We start from the raw sequence: 18,115 nt of genomic DNA, 5'->3' as shown, positions 1-18,115 counted from the left end.
CTTGAGTAAACACTTCTCCGCCCCGCTGAATCCAAATCCGGGCCATCTGTGGGTGGCCCATCTGCACGGTTTACCCTTTTCAGCAAGCAGAAACTAGACCAGACTTGTTGCTAATCCTCAAACCATTTAAATCTATAATTCTGGAATTCACTGACTACTTTTCCACAATGAAGTCTTTCTAAGCGACTATTTGGGGGCATGAGAAAGTCTAGGGGAAGTTACTGGTGATATGACAGCTGTGTAAGGGAAGGCAGGACAGAAGCCGTGGACTCTGCGATATGGATACCCAGTCATCCCTCCATATCCACAGGGTATTGGTTCCAAGACTGCCCCAAAGATACCAAAATCTACAGATGGCCAAGTCCCTTATAGAAAAGGGCATAGTATTTTCAGATGACCTATGCACATCCTTTTGTACATTTTATTTATTTATTTATTTATTTATTTATTTATTTATTCATTCATTCATTCATTCATTCATTCATTCATTTATTTTTGAGATGGAGTCTTGCTCTGTTGCCCAGGCTGGAGTGCAGTGGCTCAATCTCGGCCCACTGCAACCTCTGTCTCCCAGTTTCAAGCAATTCTCCTGCCTCAGCCTCCCAAGTAGCTGGGATTACAAGTGTGCAACACCGAACCTGGCTAACTTTTGTATTTTTAGTAGAGATGGGGTTTCGCCATGTTGGCCAAGCTGATCTCAAACTCCTGACCTCAGGTGGTCTGCCTGCCTCGGCCTCCCAAAGTGCTGGGATTACAGGCATGAGCCATGCTTCTGTATATTTAAAATCCTATCTAGATTACTTCTAATTCCTTATGCAATGTAAATGCTGTGTAGATAGTTGTTATATGATATTGTTCAAGGAATAATGACAAGAAAAAAGCCTATACTTTTTCAGTACAGATGCAACTATCCATATTTTTTCTGTATATTTTCAATCCGAGGTTGGTTGACTCCCCTGATGTAGAACCCACAGCTATGGAGGGCTGACTGTATTTAAAAACTCTCCAAGAAGGGTGAATAGTGCCACACTTCTTTTTATTTCCTAAGTAGGAATGCCAGCTCTTGCCAATGAGGAAAATAAGCATAGAAAATAATGTATAGAGTAGACACGAGGCAGGACCAAAAATCTGAACGCACAGCTCCCAACTGTAACAGAGGGTCGCCTATAGGATTTCCTACAGCAGATTATACCTTTTCATTTTTACTCAGACAGTGTCTTGCTCTGTTGCCCAGGCTGGAGTGCAACGGAGAAAACACAGTTCACTCAGCCTTGACTTCCTGGGCTCAAGTGATTCTCCTACCTCCGCCTCCCAAGTAGCTGGGACTACAGGAATGTAGTCCCACACCGGCTAATTTTTAAAAATTTCTATAGAGATAAGGGTCCCACTGTGTTGTCCAGGCTGGTCTTGAACTCCTGGGCTCAAGTGATCCTCCCACATCGGCCTCCCAAAGGGCTGAGGTTACAGGTATGAGCCATGGCACCCAGCCTCAGATTACATTTTGTTGAATATCTCAGTGTAGGTGAAACAGTATTGACGTTATTAAGCTGAACCTCTTCAGAATGTGTCTTGCAAAGCACAATCAAAGGTTATCTTGTGCTAAAAGCATAACTAATTAAAGGTCACTTGGGGAAAAATAAATAAGTCCTTTGTTTGTAAATTTTGCTCCCCTGGTAATTCTGTTACCACCTCTCCCTGGTAGATCAGCAAGCAAATTAAGCACAGACCAGTGACAGAATCCTGGGGTTAGACAGATTGGCTTCAACCCCACCCTTTCTTACTGTGTGCAAGTTAGACCCCTCGCCACGAGTCCTCCTCTAAAGTGGGGATAAGGGCACTACACTGCCTCCCACATGGAGATTTTGCAAGGATTAAAGGGGTTCATTCCTTTTTAACAGTGCCTAGGAGAGCACGTGGCACATAGTAGGCCGTAAGGAAGGGGCTTTCCCCCTCCCTGTGTTTCCTGCCTGATTTTTCCAAGGGTAATTTTCCAAAGGGCAAATAAAAACATATTATCGAAATGGGAAAGGCCTCTGTTCCCTTTGGGAATACAGAAATCACTGGAGTATACGAAATCAGGAATTCCTATTTGTGGGATTTTCTTACTGGGACTGCCTTAAAAATTTTACTGAAACTATTGTGTGTATGAAACACGTTTCTAAGTTCTTTCATGTGCGTCAAGTAACTTATCACCCCAATGAGGCAATTCGTGCTCAGATTACTGACCTCATTTTATGGATAGGCAAGCTAATGTTCAGGAAGGTGAAGTCAACCAAGCCATCAGGGTCAAGTAATATGCAAAGGAGGGAAGAAGAAACCAAGTCTCTCAACACTTCCACCATTGTTATCTTCTTTCCAACAGCCCAGGATCGCACGGGGGGAGCACACCTTTGTTCAATGAATCTGTGTCCTGCTGCCAGAATATTCAGAGAACACATGTCCTTTGACTAGGATGGCTGGTGCAAATGACAGCTGCCCCCAAAAATCTCAAGGATTTCCTCTATTGTGCTGCCCTGGAAAGAGGAAATTTCCATTAGTCTCTCTCTCCTAAGAGTTTGCTACTATGGCTGTAATCACTGTCATTTGAGCTAAGGGACAGATGAAAAGTGGGAGAGGATAAAACAGAAGACAAGAATCAGGACAAGAGGCTTGTTCTTGATGAGGCTTTAATAGCTTCATCAAGGCAGACGGCAGCTGTCTATAAAATATGTTTCTAGGTCTTACTTCCTCCTTCACTTTGGTTTGTTGTGACAACTGGAGTTAAGTTTTAGGCAAATAAACACATAAGATCATATTTTCACTCTGAGTATTGGGATAATGAAAGCAATGGGATGCCTCACTTTATGGAAGAAATTTTCTTTTTACAAAGCAAGTTTTACTCTGCTTTCCTGGGGTTTGACGGAGGTGGCGGGACAGGTGGAGAATGTTAGGATCCGTTTCTCCCATAGAAACAGCTCCCAATATATGTAACTAATAAGTGAGCCCTGGAGCAGTTGGTCTAGCTTCACGCTTCTTACGTTTGTACTCCACACTTCCCTTTTGTGCATTCAGCCTGGAGCCTACTCACCTGATACTGGTTCCTGGGTGATCAAACCTCCAGTCCCTTGGGTTCTGACACCTGCTTTAGATATGCCTCCCATGACAACCCACCCATCCCAAGAACAAGCCTTCTCAAGATGTTCATGTTTTGTGCTCCAATTCCCTCTGCGCCCTCCAAGCTGAGTGAGAGGATTACTAGTGTAAAATGCTAACTCCTTTTGAAAAACACATTTTATTTTAACAAAGGCCCTTAAAGCTCAGATCTGGGATCCATGTTTTAGAGGAGCAGGTTCTTTCAGAATTCCAGCTGTGCTGCCCCTGCAGAGACAAGGATCGCTGGCGAACAGTGGTGAGGACAATGCCACCTTCATCTCCTGACATAGAGGTCACCTCAGTCTGCCCGTTATCAAGAAAGAGCAGCTTTTCTCCCCATCTAATCCACTTATTCATTTTAATAAAATATGATTGTCAGGATGATGATGATTATTACTATTATTATTTTTGGAGATGGGGTCTCACTCTGTTGCCCAGGCTGTAGTGTGCAGTGGTGTGATATTGGCTCTCTGCAACCTCTGCCTCCTGTGTTCAAGTGATTCTACTGCCTCAGCCTCCCAGGTAGCTGGGATTACGGGCATGCACCATCACACCCGGCTAATTTTGTGTGTGTGTGTGTGACAGAGGCTCACTCTGTCGCCCAGGCTGGAGTGTAATGGCATGATCTCTGCTCACGGCAAGCTCTGCCTCCTGAGTTCACACCATTCTCCCAAGTAGCTGGGACTACAGGCACCCGCCACCACGCCTGGCTAATTTTTTCTATTTTTTAGTAGAGATGGGGTTTCACCGTGTTAGCCAGGATGGTCTTGATCTCCTGACCTCTTGATCTGCCCGCCTTGGCCTCCCAAAGTGCTGGGATTACAGGCGTGAGCCACCACGCCTGGCCTAATTTTTGTATTTTTTTGGTAGACACAGAGTCTCACCATGTTGGCCAGGCTGGTCTTGAATGCCTGACCTCAAGTGGTCCACCCACCTTGGCCTCCCAAAGTGCTGGGATTACAGGCATGAGCCACCAAGCCTGGCAATTATTATTATTATCGAGATAGGGTTTCATTCAGTTGCTTAGTCTGGAGTGCAGTGGCACAGTCGTGGCTTATTACAGCCTTGACCTCCCAGGCTCAAGCAATCCTCCTGCCTCAGCTTCCCAAGAAGCTGGGACTACAGACGTTCACCACCACACCTGGCTAATTTTTAAATTTTTTGTAAAGACAGGGTCTACCTATGTTGCCCAAGCAGGTCTCAAACTCCCGGGCTCAAGCGATCCTCCTACTTCAGCCTCCCAAAGTGCTGGGATTACAGATACAAGCCACTGTGCCCAGCCAAAACTATTTTTTAAATGATAAATTTAAGACATTTTGAATGATTTCACATTTCTTTTCAAGAATCAGCTCATCAGTGATCATTTTCCAGACTATCCTACTTTTTTTTTCTTTATTTCAAATTTTATCTCAGGATTGTGTTGGTTTGTTACAGAGTTATATTTTGTGATGCTGTAGTTTGGAGTGTAAATGACTCCATCACCCAAGTAGCTAGTACAGTACCCAATAGGTAGTTTTAAAGAAAGCATCTTTCCAAATGACTCAAACTAGAACCTCCAGGGGAAAATGCAGTACATCACGAATGACTAAAATTCAATAAAGCAAGAACTGAGTAGCAAAGGCCAGGGGGGAAATCAAGTGAAAGATTAAGAGTAAGAAAAAGATCTGTAAGGATAAGAAATAAAAGAGATTATATGGAAAGGTGCAGAAATAGAGTTTATAGACACGGAAGGAAACACCAGACAGTGAATGTCAGGTAGAACTGAGAGCAAGAAGAAAAAATGAGATGCTTCAGAACGGTTGCTTTCTGGTGTGATGAGCATAATTTGACTTGATTAGACTGTCTAGAGGTCCTGATTTACATAATGCAGGAATAAGCTCAGGAGTGATCTGGTTACTGTTTACCTTTGAAAAACCCTATGTTTTTTGTCTTCTTTTAAATTCGGATTGGGTGGATTCTTTCATGTTCATTTTTTAATGTCAGTTTGTTTCTTTATAGTATCGTGAGATGTTAAAAGCAGATGAGAAGGGCCGGGCACGGTGGCTCATGCCTGTAATCCCAGCACTTTGGGAGGCTGAGGCGGGTGGATCACCTGAGGTCGGGAGTTCGAGACCAGCCTGACCTACATGGAGAAACCCCATCTCTATTAAAAAGACAAAATTAGCTGGGTGTGGTGGCTCATGCCTGTAATCCCAGCTATTTGGGAGGCTGAGGCAGGAAAATCGCTTGAACCTGGGAGGCACAGGTTGCAGTGAGCTGAGGTTGCACCACTGCACTCCAGCCTGGGCAATAAGAGTGAAACTCCGTCTCAAAACAAAACAAAACAAAACAGATGAGAAGTTGCACTTTAAAAAAATGACTGAAAAAAAAAAAAAAAAAGACAAGACTACACCCTCCCAAGAAATTAAAACTCACCTTTATAATTGAAAGGGAAAGGACATTTCCTTTTTCCCTAAGTCCTTCTTATAAAAAGGTTTGAAAACAATTTTTCTCCTCTCTTGTGCTTTTTTCAAGATTTCTTTTGGTTACACTGCATAATAGATATTAACCGTTTCCTAGTTCTGTAATCTCAGTGATTGAAGTAACATTGCTTTTCTGGCTTAAAACATTTTAATAGATCAGAACAGAAAACAATGTGATGGAAAAACTAAATTTTTCAAAGGCATCTTGCAAAGTTTCTCATGTGAGCTAAATAGGCTTGTATATTGTGGTGGCTGATGATACAGGCTCTGGGGCCTGCCGGGCTCCAGTTGCCATTCTGAGCTGTGTGGCCTTAAGCAAAGTAGTTGATCTTAAGGGCATCAGTTTTTCATCTGTAACATGGAGATAATAATAAAGTCTAATACTTACAGTTGTTGGGAGGATTGAGTTAATATACATGTGCAGCATTTATTAAGCCTATGTGTTTGTTGTTTTTATCCAGTGAATTACAGCCACACTCAGAGAAGTCACAGAGATTAGAGGTGAGGCAAATTTGAATACTTAGAAGAAATCTTTTCGGTAACAGTGTGATTTAATGTACGTTTAAATGCTCTTGGATGAACGCAGTGGCTAACATCTGTAATCCAAGCACTTTGGGAGGTCAAAGCAAAAGGATCTGTTAAGCCCAGGAGTTCAAGACCAGCTTGGGCAACAAAGTGAGACCTCCATCGCTACAAAAAATTAAAAATTAGCCTAGCATGGTGGCATACACCTGTAGTCCCAACTACTCAGGAGGCTGAGGCAGGAGGATTGCTTGAGCCTGGGAGGTCAAGACTGCAGTGAGCCATTATCACCCCAGTGCACTCTAGCCTGGGTGATAGAGCGAGATCCTCTTTTTTTTTTTTTTTTGAGACGGAGTCTCGCTCTGTCGCCCAGGCTGGAGTGCAGTGGCACGATCTCGGCTCACTGCAAGCTCTGCCTCCCGGGTTCACGCCAGTCTCCTGCCTCAGCCTCCCGAGTAGCTGGGACTATAGGTGCCCGCCACCACGTCCGGCTAATTTGTTTTTTGTATTTTAGTAGAGACGGGGTTTCACCGTGTTAACCAGGATGGTCTTATCTCCTGACCTCGTGATCTGCCCGCCTTGGCCTTTCAAAGTGCTGGGATTACAGGCGTGAGCCACCGCGCCCGGCCGAAGAGATCCTATCTCAAAAAATAAACAAATAAACAGGCTGGGCACAGTGGCTAACGCCTGTAATCCCAGTACTTTGGGAGGCCGATGGGTGTGGATCACCTGAGGTCAGGAGTTTGAGACAACCAGCTTGGCCAACATGGTGAAACCTTGTCTCTACTAAAAATACAAAAATTAGCCAAGTGTGGTGGCGGGTGCCTCTAATTCCAGCTACTCGGGAGGCTGAGGCAGGAGAATCACTTGAACCCAGGAGGCGGGATCACTCCACTGCACTCCAGCCTGGGCAACAGAATGATTCCGTCTCAATCAATCAATCAATCAACAAACAAGTCCTCTTTGTTATTGTGTAAAAAAATCAATTTCTTTTGTAAGTTACTTGCAAAATGTCCAAACACGAAATGCTAAACAGTATGGTTGCAAGAGACCATAACTAGCTTAATCTGTAGCTGGAACGAACATATCTTTACTACCAAAGTCTAATAAAAAGCAACGTCCGGCCGGGCGCGGTGGCTCAAGCCTGTAATCCCAGCACTTTGGGAGGCCGAGACGGGCGGATTACGAGGTCAGGAGATCGAGACCATCCTGGCGAACACGGTGAAACCCCGTCTCTACTAAAAAATACAAAAGAACTAGCCGGGCGAGGTGGCGGGCGCTTGTAGCCCCAGCTACTTGGGAGGCTGAGGCAGGAGAATGGCATAAACCCGGGAGGCAGAACTTGCAGTGAGCTGAGATCCGGCCACTGCACTCCAGCCTGGGTGACAGAGCGACACTCCGGCTCAAAAAAAAAAAAAAGCAACGTCCAAGAAGCAAAATGTTTGCCTCCACTTGATAACTTCTGCTGGGAGTTTCGACCCTGCAGTGGGCATTTGTCCTTTGGTAGTTGCACAAAATCCAAATTCCTTTATTGTGTTAGAGGGAAGATCCTACTCTATGAGTCTTGTGAGGGAAAGTCAAACGGCCCATGCCTATTGGTTTCTATCTCATGCTATACTTAGCCCTCTTCTAGGTACACAATATATGTTGGCTAAACTAAAAATGTAAACAGGAAGGAGAAAGGTTTCACAACCAGGAAAGGCTACCCTGTGAGTCAGGGCTTTGTGCTCTGGACCCAACTAGCTCCACTGCGATTAGCTATCTTTGGTCACAAAACTTGCTCAGTTAGTTGCTGTTTCTGCATCAGCATATTTCAAAAGGAAATGAACCTACTGATTTAAGTGATGTAAGGAGTTATCAGTGAATGAAAATTAACTGGAGATATCCATATAAAATTCTATTTGTATTTTATACTAAAAGATAAAATATGCCTAACTCACAAATACTCATTATAAGTTTTTTTTTTTTTTTCAGTTTTCTTTAATTCAGCTCCTAGGAATTTCTATACCATATGTTAATTTATTTTATTCTTCATACAATTATAAAAGTAAGACAAAACTTTTTAGGTTGGGTGCAGTGGCTCACACCTGTAATCCTAGCACTTTGGGAAGCCAAGGTGAGCACATTGCTTGAGGCCAGGAATTTGAGAACAGCCTGGACAACATGGTGAGACCTTGTCTCTACAAAACAAACATTTTTTTTTAAATTACTCTGGTGTGGTGGTGTGTGCCTGTAATTCCAGCTACTCGGGAGGCTGAGATGGGAGGATCACTTGAGTCTGGGAGGCAGTGATCCAAGATTGTGCCAATACACTCTAGCCTGGGCGACAGAGTGACACCCTGTTTCAAAAAAAAAAAGAATTTTTTTTATCATGTTTCCAAATTCCAAAATTCCAGTTTCTGCACATTTAGGGAATCGTTCTTCTTCTTGTACGTAATTAAATAAAATCTTTTATTTAATTGGGAATTTATTTAACAGTTAACTTTTTTAGTTTTAATTAAATTGTATATTTCTTACTGTATTATTCCTTTTTCTTTGTTCTCACCTTCTTTAAGGGCTCCTATAAATTCAGTTTCCTTTTTTTTTTTTTTTTCCTTTGAGACAGAGTGTTACTCCGTCGTCTGGGCTGAAGTGCAGTGGTACGATCTTGGCTTACTGCAGCCTCAGAGTCCTGGGCTGAAGCAGTCCTCCCTCCTCTGCCTCCCAAGTAGCCAGGACTACAGCCATGCACCACCACACCGGCTAATTTTTTTGTTTTTTTGTGGAGATAGGATATTGCTATGTTGCTCAGGTTGGTCTTGAACTCCTGGACCCAAGTGATCCTCCCACCTCAGCCTGGCAAAGTGCTGGGATTACAGGTATAAGCCACCACACCCAGCCACCAACTTTAACACACGAGTATACCTCCTGTTCAGAACACACACATCCATACATGGGCACCTTTGCTTTGTTTTCCCTGCCACCTTCATCAACCTCTGAGATTTTTGCAAATCGTAAATCATAGCCACTAAATACAATAGACTAAAATTCCCCAACACGTGTGTGTCTCGCTAAAGCCAAGGTGATTTAGGATATAAGCTTAAAAGAACTATCACTGCTGTTTATTGACCTGCCTTGCCATTTTATGGCTTTTCCCAATGAAATGAGACATAAAAACATTTAATGAGAAGCACACGCAGTTTGGGAGACAGCATTTTTAGCAATCTTTACAAATTAAATGCTGCACATGTGGGAGCGATATAGATGTAGATTACTTCACTTTCTGTAACACCGTTTCCACGTTCCCGAAAATCTGAATATAAAAGGAATTTTTGAAAGTGAAGCTTAATTCTTTCTGAAATCTGCCTTGAATCTTTTTATAAAACAAAGGAGCCTTCTGATGTGTGAGCAGTAAGTCACCAATTTATCCTGTTTTACCAGCATAGATTTTAGGCTAGAACTAAAACTTCACTGAGCTTTTAGAGGTTTGGTTAATGAATTACCAAATATTGGCCAGGCATGATGGCGCTCACACCTGTAATCCCAGCTCTTAGGGAGGCCAAGGTGGGCCGATCACTTGAGTTCAGGAGTTTGAGAACAGCCTGGGTAACATGGCCAAATCTCATCTCTACAAAAAAATACAAAAATTAGCCAGGTGTGGGACTACGTGCTTGTAGTCTTAGCTACTCCACAGGCTGAGGTGGGAGGATCCCTTGAGCCCAGGAGGTAGAGGTTGCAGTGAGCCAACATTGCATCACTGTGCTCCGGGCTGGATGACGGAGTGAGACTGTGTCTCAGGGGGAAAAAAAAAAAAAAGAAATTAACAAATATTAATTGAGCACCTACTGAGTGTCAGGCACTATGCTATGTCTCAGGTGCACTGGTGAACAAAACAGGTAAGATCTTGCTGGAATGAAGTGTGCAGACTAAAAGGCAAGACAAACAACAAGCAAACAAATAAATGAGATCATCACAAGAAAAAATAAGCGGGATGGTAAGACGGGAAAGTAGGCTGGGTGCAATGGCTCACACCTGTCATCCCACCATTTTGGGAGGCTGAGGCAGATATATTGCTAGAGGCTAACCAGCCTGATACACATGGCAAGATCCCGTCTCTACAAAAAAATTTAAAAATTAGCAATGCGTGCCGGTGTGTACCTGTAGTCCCAGCTACTCGGGGGCTGAGGTGGGGGACTACTTGTGCCTAGGAGTTTGAGTCTTCAGTCAACTATGATTATGATTGCACCACAGCACTCCAGCCTGAGGAACAAAGGGAGACCTCATCTCTAAAGAAAAATTTAAAAATAAAAAGAAATGGAGAATACTGGAGAAAGCATCCTTAGAAAAGATCACCAGGGGCTGGGCACGGTGGCTCATGCTTGTAACCCCAGCACTTTGCCAGACCAAGGCGGGTGGATCACGAGATCAGGAGATTGAGACTATCTAACACAGGGAAACCCTGGCTCTACTAAAAATACAAAAAATTAGCTGGATGTGGTGGCGTGCACTTGTAGTCCCAGCTACTCAGGAGGCTAAGGCAGGAGAATTGCTTGAAGCCCAGAGGTGGAGGTTGCAGTGAGTCAAGATTGCACCACTGCACTCCAGCCTGGGCGATAGAATGAGACTCTGTCTAAAAAAAAAAGAGGGCTAGACGCGGTGGCTCAAGCCTGTAATCCCAGCACTTTGGGAGGCCGAGACGGGCGGATTACGAGGTCAGGAGATCGAGACCATCCTGGCTAACACGGTGAAACCCCGTCTCTACTGAAAAAAAATACAAAAAACTAGCCGGGCGAGGTGGCGGGTGCCTGTAGTCCCAGCTACTCGGGAGGCTGAGGCGGGAGAATGGCGTAAACCCGGGAGGCGGAGCTTGCAGTGAGCTGAGATCCGGCCACTGCACTCCAGCCTGGGCGACAGAGCGAGACTCCGTCTCAAAAAAAAAGAAAAAAGAAAAAAAAGAAAAGGTCACCAGGGAAGGTCTCTATGAGGAGGAGTCTTGGGAGCTGAGGCTTGAAGACAGAGAGAGAAGCAGCTTGTGAAGAGCCAAGGAAGGGCATTCAGGTATTAACTTGGGGGACATTTCGTAAGTGCAGGGGCAAAGAAAGGCGTCAGGGAAGGCTTTTGTTGCAGTTGTGTTTATCCAGTATACATAGAGGAGAAGCTTGGAGATAGGAGAGACCAACACCTTGGCTCAGTGCTCTAGTGCTCTTGCTTTGTTGAAAGATGTTGCCTATGATGGCATCTTTGAAATATGATAGTATTTCCTCAGGAATTCATAGGTTGATGAAAAAAAAAAACAGATAAGCAACTGTGTTTCTTCCCTTTTAAAGCTCAGATGCCACAGGACCAGGGCTGGGGGAAAATAGATGGTCATGGAGGCGTACTTTCAAACAATAACAGTCACCTTCTGTTGAGGACTTACTCTGGGAGATTCTAAGGGATTTACATTAATCTCATTTACCCTTATAACCAGACTATGAAATGAGGTACTCATTAGAGATGCACTCAGCTGCAAGTAATAGAAGACCTCAATGACAGTAGCTTAAATTGATGGGAAATGGGAGGATTTTTTTCTCATATAGTAAGGACTTCCAAGGTATACAGTCCAAGGCTGGAAGAGCTGCTCAATGATGCTGTCATGGACTCAGGATCCCTCTATATTTCTGCTCCCCCAGCCTTAAAATGTTGGTTTCTGTTTTCTGCTTATCCCCTTGCAGTTACAAAATAGCTGCTACAGCTGTAGCCATTACATGTGTGTTACAGGCAGAATAAAAGAATACACAGAAGAGAAGCAACAATACCTCAGACTTCATTTATGTCTTACTGGTGATAACTGAACCATGCTGCCAATTCTGTCTGCAAGAGAAGCTGGAACACACACTCTGCTTTTTTTTTCTTTCCCCCGAGATGGAATCTCACTCTGTAGCTCAGGCTGGGGTGCAGTGGCACGATCTCAGCTCACTGCAACCTCTGCCTCTTGAGTTCAAGCGATTCTCCTGCCTCAGCCTCCCGAGTAGCTGGAACTACAGGCACATGCCACCACACCCAGCTAATGTTTATATTTTTAGTAGAGACAGGGTTTCACCATGTTGGCCAGGATGGTCTTGATCTTTTGACCTCATGATCCGCCCACCTCGGCCTCCCAAAGTGCTGGGATTGCAGGTGTGAGCCACCGTGCCCAGGCACATTCTACTTTTTATAGCCCGTAAGGTAGAGATAGATAAGGGAGGAGGGAGTTAGACTAAAGATCAGGTTTGCCAGTCAGTAGTACCTGCCAACATTGGGATTATCTTTCCATGCAAAAATCAAATTTAAAAACTGAGGTTTTTGGCCAGGTGCAGTGGCTCACGCCTGTAATCCCAGCACTTAGGGAGGCCGAGGCAGGCAGATCATGAGGTCAGGAGTTCAAGACCAGTCTGGCTAACATAGTGAAACTCCGTTTCTACCAAAAATACAAAAAATTAGCCAGGAATGGTGGTGTACGCCTGTAATCCCAGCTACTTGGGAGGCTGAGGTAGGAGAATTGCATGAAACTGGGTAGGAGGCAGAGATTGCAGTGAGCTGAGATTGCGCCATTGCACTCCAGCCCGGGTGACACTGCAAAACTCTGTCTCAAACAAACAAAAAACTGAGGGTTTTTTTTTTGTTGTTGTTGTTGTTTTTTCTTTTTCATTTCTTTTTTTTTTTTTTTGAGATGGAGTCTTGCTGTTGCCCAGGCTGGAGTACAGTGGCACAATCTCGGCTCACTGCAAACCTCCACCCCCCAGGCTCAAGCAATTCTCCTGCCTTAGCCTCCCCACCAGCTGGGAGTACAGGCACGCACAACCACACCCAGCTAATTTTTTGTATTTTTAGTAGAGACCGGGTTTTGCCATGTTGGCCAGGCTGGTCTTGAACTCCTGATCTCATGTGATCCACCCACCTTGGCCTCCCAAAGTGCTGGGATTACAGGCATGAGCCACCGATCCCAGCCTCTACAAACTGAGTTTTAAAGGAGTTACACTAAGACACAAAGTCACAAGCAAAGAAGCGATGGATTCCATGGTTTTAACCACTGCCTGTGTCAGTAGACAGCTCTTCCATTACTTAAAGTGTTCCAAAGATACAAAGGATGTCTGTGGCAGCAACAACATCCTCAAAGCAGCGTTAGGAAAAGTGGCACAAGCATTCATAATTATCTGTCATAGTCATCATTACCAAAAACATTTATTACCAAAACTTCTATCCTAAATGACAGGGCTGCAAATAATTGAAGGACATTTTTAGTCCTTGAGGGAGTTACAAGTTAGTTGGATCAACCAGACACGTGGTGGCTCATGCCTGTAATCCTAGCACTTTGGGAGGCTGAGGGGGGCAGATCACCTGAGGTCAGGAGTTCGAGACCAGCCTGACCAACATGGTGAAACCCCATCTCTACTAAAAATACAAAAATTAGGTGGGCGTGGTGGCGGGTACCTGTAATCCCAGTTACTCAGAAGGCTGAGTCAGGGAGAATCAGTTGAACATGGGAGGCAGAGGTTGCAGTGAGCTGGGATGGCACCATTACCCTCCGGCCTGGACGACAGAGCGAGACTCTGTCTCAAAAAAAAAAAAAAAAAGATAAACAACAGTGCAAGTAAGCATGGGTTTGGTACCAAGTGAATGGTTGCAGCAATATAAGTGCTAGAAGTTCCAAGAATGGAGAGATTAGCATTATAGACTATATTAACTGTTGAGGGCTTTGGAGGTCAGGTAATTCAATAACTCATTTTATGAATGAGGAGTCGGAGGTCAAGTAGTTGAGCAGAAACTAGGACCCAGAGATAGACTATTTTAATCCATTCCCTTTCTTCATGGCACACTGCATCAAGGACTAAACTATTCAAGGAAGGCTTCCTGGTAGAGATGGACTTTAGGCTGAGCCTCAGAGGCAGGGCAAGACTTAGACAATCAGTAGCAGAGAAGTAGAGTGTTTCAAGTTGGCTGAATGTCATAATAAAAGCTGCAGACCTGGGAATGAGTATGATGTTTTCCCACAGTAGTGAGGAGATGGGTTTGGCTGGATCGGAGAGAGAAGAAAGGGAAAGCAAGGTTGGAAGTTGGTGGAGTTAAATGCCCTGGATTCTAGCTGTCTGGAAACAGGGCCAGGACACTACTCACTGTCACACAACTTTCTTGCCATTGGACATAGCTGTAGGAAGCTGTCCACCCACTGAGTAGATCTGTCTTTGCTGGTAAGGCCATATTCATCCATGTGTGCATCATGTGCTTATAGAGGTTCTGCAGTGTAAGACACAGGGCTGAATACTCTTGAGGAAATGACACAAATTAGCCATGCATCAGGCAGGCGAGTATCTAATAATCTGGAAAGGAAGATTGGATTTACACCTAAATAATCACATGCAGGGCCTGTGTACAAGATACACATGTGATCTATTTCAGATACAAACAAGTTGCCTTGCCATTCAGCAAAATGAAAGGAAAAATGATGTCTAGTTGGTGAGATGAAGGAAAACTTTTCAGGAGAGGCAGCACTTGCACAGAACCTGGAAGAATTGGTGGAATCGAGGAGCAGGGCAACACTGCAGGAGGGAGCAGCTTCAGCAAAGTTGGGTGAGGGGAAGGGAGTGCGTCTAGTTAACAGAGAGGACTGGAGGACGCGTGAAGGCGATAGTGAGGATCAGAGTGAGTGCTGCGTGTCACCAAACCAATCCCTCTGGGGGCTCATTGGCTGAAGAAGAACTATAGGGCAGCGCTGCCATTGTGAGTATCTCCAGAATGCTCGGTTTTCCTCATATAACTGGTCCAGGCATTCAAAGGCTCGCTCCGTCTCCCACGCTGGAGTGCAGTGGTATGATCAAGGCTCATGGCAGCCTCAACCTCCCAGGCTCAAGCTATCCTCCCACTTCAGCCTCCTGAGTAGCTGAGACTACAGGCACAGGTAATTTTTGTTTTTTGAGAGATGGGGTTTTGCCATCCTGCCCAGGCTGGTCTCAAACTTCTGGGCCCAAACAATCTGCCTGCCTCTGCCTCCCAAAGTGCTGGGATTACAGGTGTGAGCAACCACACCTGGCCCAAAGGCTACGGAGACTTTAAATTGGAAATAGTTGGCTCTTACCAATTGTGTCAGTTACACCAAGCAAAGATCCTTCAGGTCCCACTTTCTTATTTATTTATTTGTTTTTGAGACAGAGTCTTGCTCTGTCTCCCAGGCTGGAGTGCAGTGGCATGATCTTGGCTCACTGCAACCTCCGCCTCCCGGGTTCAAGCGATTCTCCTGCCTCAGCCTTCCAAGTAGCTGGGATTACAGGCGTGCCATGCGCCACCATGCCTGGCTAATTTTTGTATTTTTAGTAGAGACGGGGTTTCACCATATTGGCCAGGTTGGTTTCAAACTCCTGACCTCAGGTGATTCACCCACCTCAGCCTCCCAAAGTGCTGGGATTACAGGTGTATGCCGTGGCACACAGCCTCTTTTTAATTTATTTTTATTTTCATTATTTATTTATTTATTTTATTTTATTTTATTTTATTTTTAAAAATTTTTTGAGATGGAGTCTCGCTCTGTCTCCCAGGCTGGAGTGCAGTGGCACGATCTTGGCTCACTGCAAGCTCTGCCTCTTGGGGTCATGCCATTCTCCTGCCTCAGCCTCCTGAGTAGCTGAGACCACAGGCGCCCACCACCACGCCCGGCTAATTTTTTTTATTTTTAGTAGAGACAGGGTTTCACCATGTTAGCCAGGATGGTCTCAATCTCCTGACCTCATGATCTGCCTGCCTTGGCCTCCCAAAGTGCTGGGATTACAGGTGTGAGCCACCGCACCTGGCCTCTTTTTAATTTTTATTTCTTGCAGAGATGGGGGGGGGGGTCTCACTTTGTTGCCCAGGCTAGTCTTGAACTCCTGGCTTCAAGTGATCCTCCTGCTTCGGCCTCCCAAAGTGCTGGGATTACAGGCATGAGCCACCACGCCTCGCCCCTGAACCTACTTTCTAACAGTGATGTGAAAGAAAGTTTTATTGAATATTATTAGGAGGTTTTTGAGTGCAACTCAGAAATGAGTTGATAAGATTCTCTGATGCCAGGGGCTGGCTTTTCAGGAGGCTTCTATCTCCAAAACAATAATAAAAACAAAGTAACATGTCCTCTAGGAGGCTAAAAAGGGAAGAGGTAAAGAGATGTCAGCTCTGCAGGAAAAGCTTTCCAGGCCGGGGCATGCTCTTCTATATGGTGATCTAAATTTAGACTCCTATCTGAAAGCTGGAGACACGACTGTTTATTTCCCTTGTAAATTCCACTTTCCCGGTTTGAATTTCCTTTAGAATCTTGTGGAGTCATTTCAAAATCTCCCATCCCAGGCTGCATCTGCTTCCAGACTGTAGACACACAGAGCTGTGTTTTTGGGCACAGGACCACAGGAAGATTCCAGAAAGCTCCTCTAAAGTTGAGGAGCCTGCAACTTGGAAAGGAAGGTCATTATTTGACCGTGAAAACATCAGCTATGAGGAAGATTTTCGTCACAATGCCCTACCTTTGCCCCTGCACTGCTCTTGTTTCTTGTCCACAGGGCAGTGGGTTACTGAAGTTGATGGCCAATTGCCAATTGCATGCAGAGGCCTGGGGTTCCTCCTTGTCAGCCTCCTCCTTGCCACTCCCCTGTTTGTGCCTTTCTTTTATTGCTTCCCTCCCGGGCTGACACAGAAGGTCTCAGTACTGTGTGTTTCGTGTTTTGAGGGGAGGTTGGAACGGGAGTGGGATGTGTTATCTGAGGGTGAGGGAGGGTTGGGGACGGCAGATATTCCAACGAGGAAACATAGGAAAATCTGTCCTTTTTCTTTCTTCCTGTATTCTTTGAGACGTGTGATGATGCTTTCTTGTCCTCCCAGAAGTTCGTAGTCACAAACTAGGCAATCCCTGGGTTCAAAAGTAGTCTCCTTATAAAAGTTTCTTTGTTTTGTTTTGAGGAAGGGTCTGTTACCCAGACTAGAGTGCAGTGGTGCCATCTTGGCTCACTGCAACCTCTGCCTCCCAGGCTCGAGCAAACCTCCCACCTCAGCCTCCTGAGTAGCTGGAACTACAGGCATGAGCCACCACACCTAGTTAATTTTTGTATTTTTGTAGAGACGAGGTCTCACCACCTTGCCCAGGTTGGTCTCGAATTCCTGGGCTAAAGCAATCGGCCCGCATTGGCCTCCCAGAGTGCTGGGATTACAGGTGTGAGCCTCCGTGCCTGGCTAGATTAGCTAATTTTAATAACTACATAGTACTCTAAAATTACTGAGCATTTATTTAATCACTTCTGGGAATTTTTACTGAATGACAAAAGAATCTCCTAGTGAGAACACTGAGATTCTATTTCTACCAGAGTAGAAAATAATCCACAAAGCCATACATCTTCCCATTAATTTTTCTAACACTGGAGAAAGTTTGTCTAACATTAATAAGCCATTTAGGTAAATAAGGAGAAAGAAAACAAAAACTTTGTGCTGTCAACAAACATTTGTTGAATTGGAAGAAGTTTCATGAAGGAGAAAGTTGGAAGAGGAAAAAGAAGAGTGAAGAGTGAGAGAGAACTAGTCTTTTTTGCTGAAATAGAGTCACTTCCCCAATAAGATTTCACTTTGGTGATGTTAAATAAAAATTATGTTCAGGTGTGGTGGTGCACACCTATAATCTCAGCTACTAGGGAGGCTGAGGTGGGAGGATCACTTGAGCCTGGGAAGTGGAGGCTGCAGTAAGCCATGATTGTGCCACTGCCCTCCAGCCTGGGTGACAGAGCAAGACCTTGTCTCAAAAAAAAAAAGAAAAGAAAAGAGAAAAGAATTATGGGAGGTCATTGTTTCAGACTAAGCTCCTGCGCTAGGCCCCAAAAGACCAGACTAAAAATTAAAATGGAGTCATCCATGCTACAGTTTCATGTCACCAAACCCGGACTAAATTGTTATTTGACCTTCCAAGCAATCACGAGAGAGATAACAGCCGGTTTCCCAAACAGGCCAGTGTAAATCTTCAGTCTGCAGGATAACGGAGTTCCTTCGGCTTTAAA

This window comes from Piliocolobus tephrosceles, chromosome 18, assembly GCF_002776525.5.
Source record: "Piliocolobus tephrosceles isolate RC106 chromosome 18, ASM277652v3, whole genome shotgun sequence".
In the NCBI taxonomy this organism is placed as follows: Eukaryota; Metazoa; Chordata; class Mammalia; order Primates; family Cercopithecidae; genus Piliocolobus; species Piliocolobus tephrosceles.
This window is presented reverse-complemented; position numbering follows the sequence as displayed.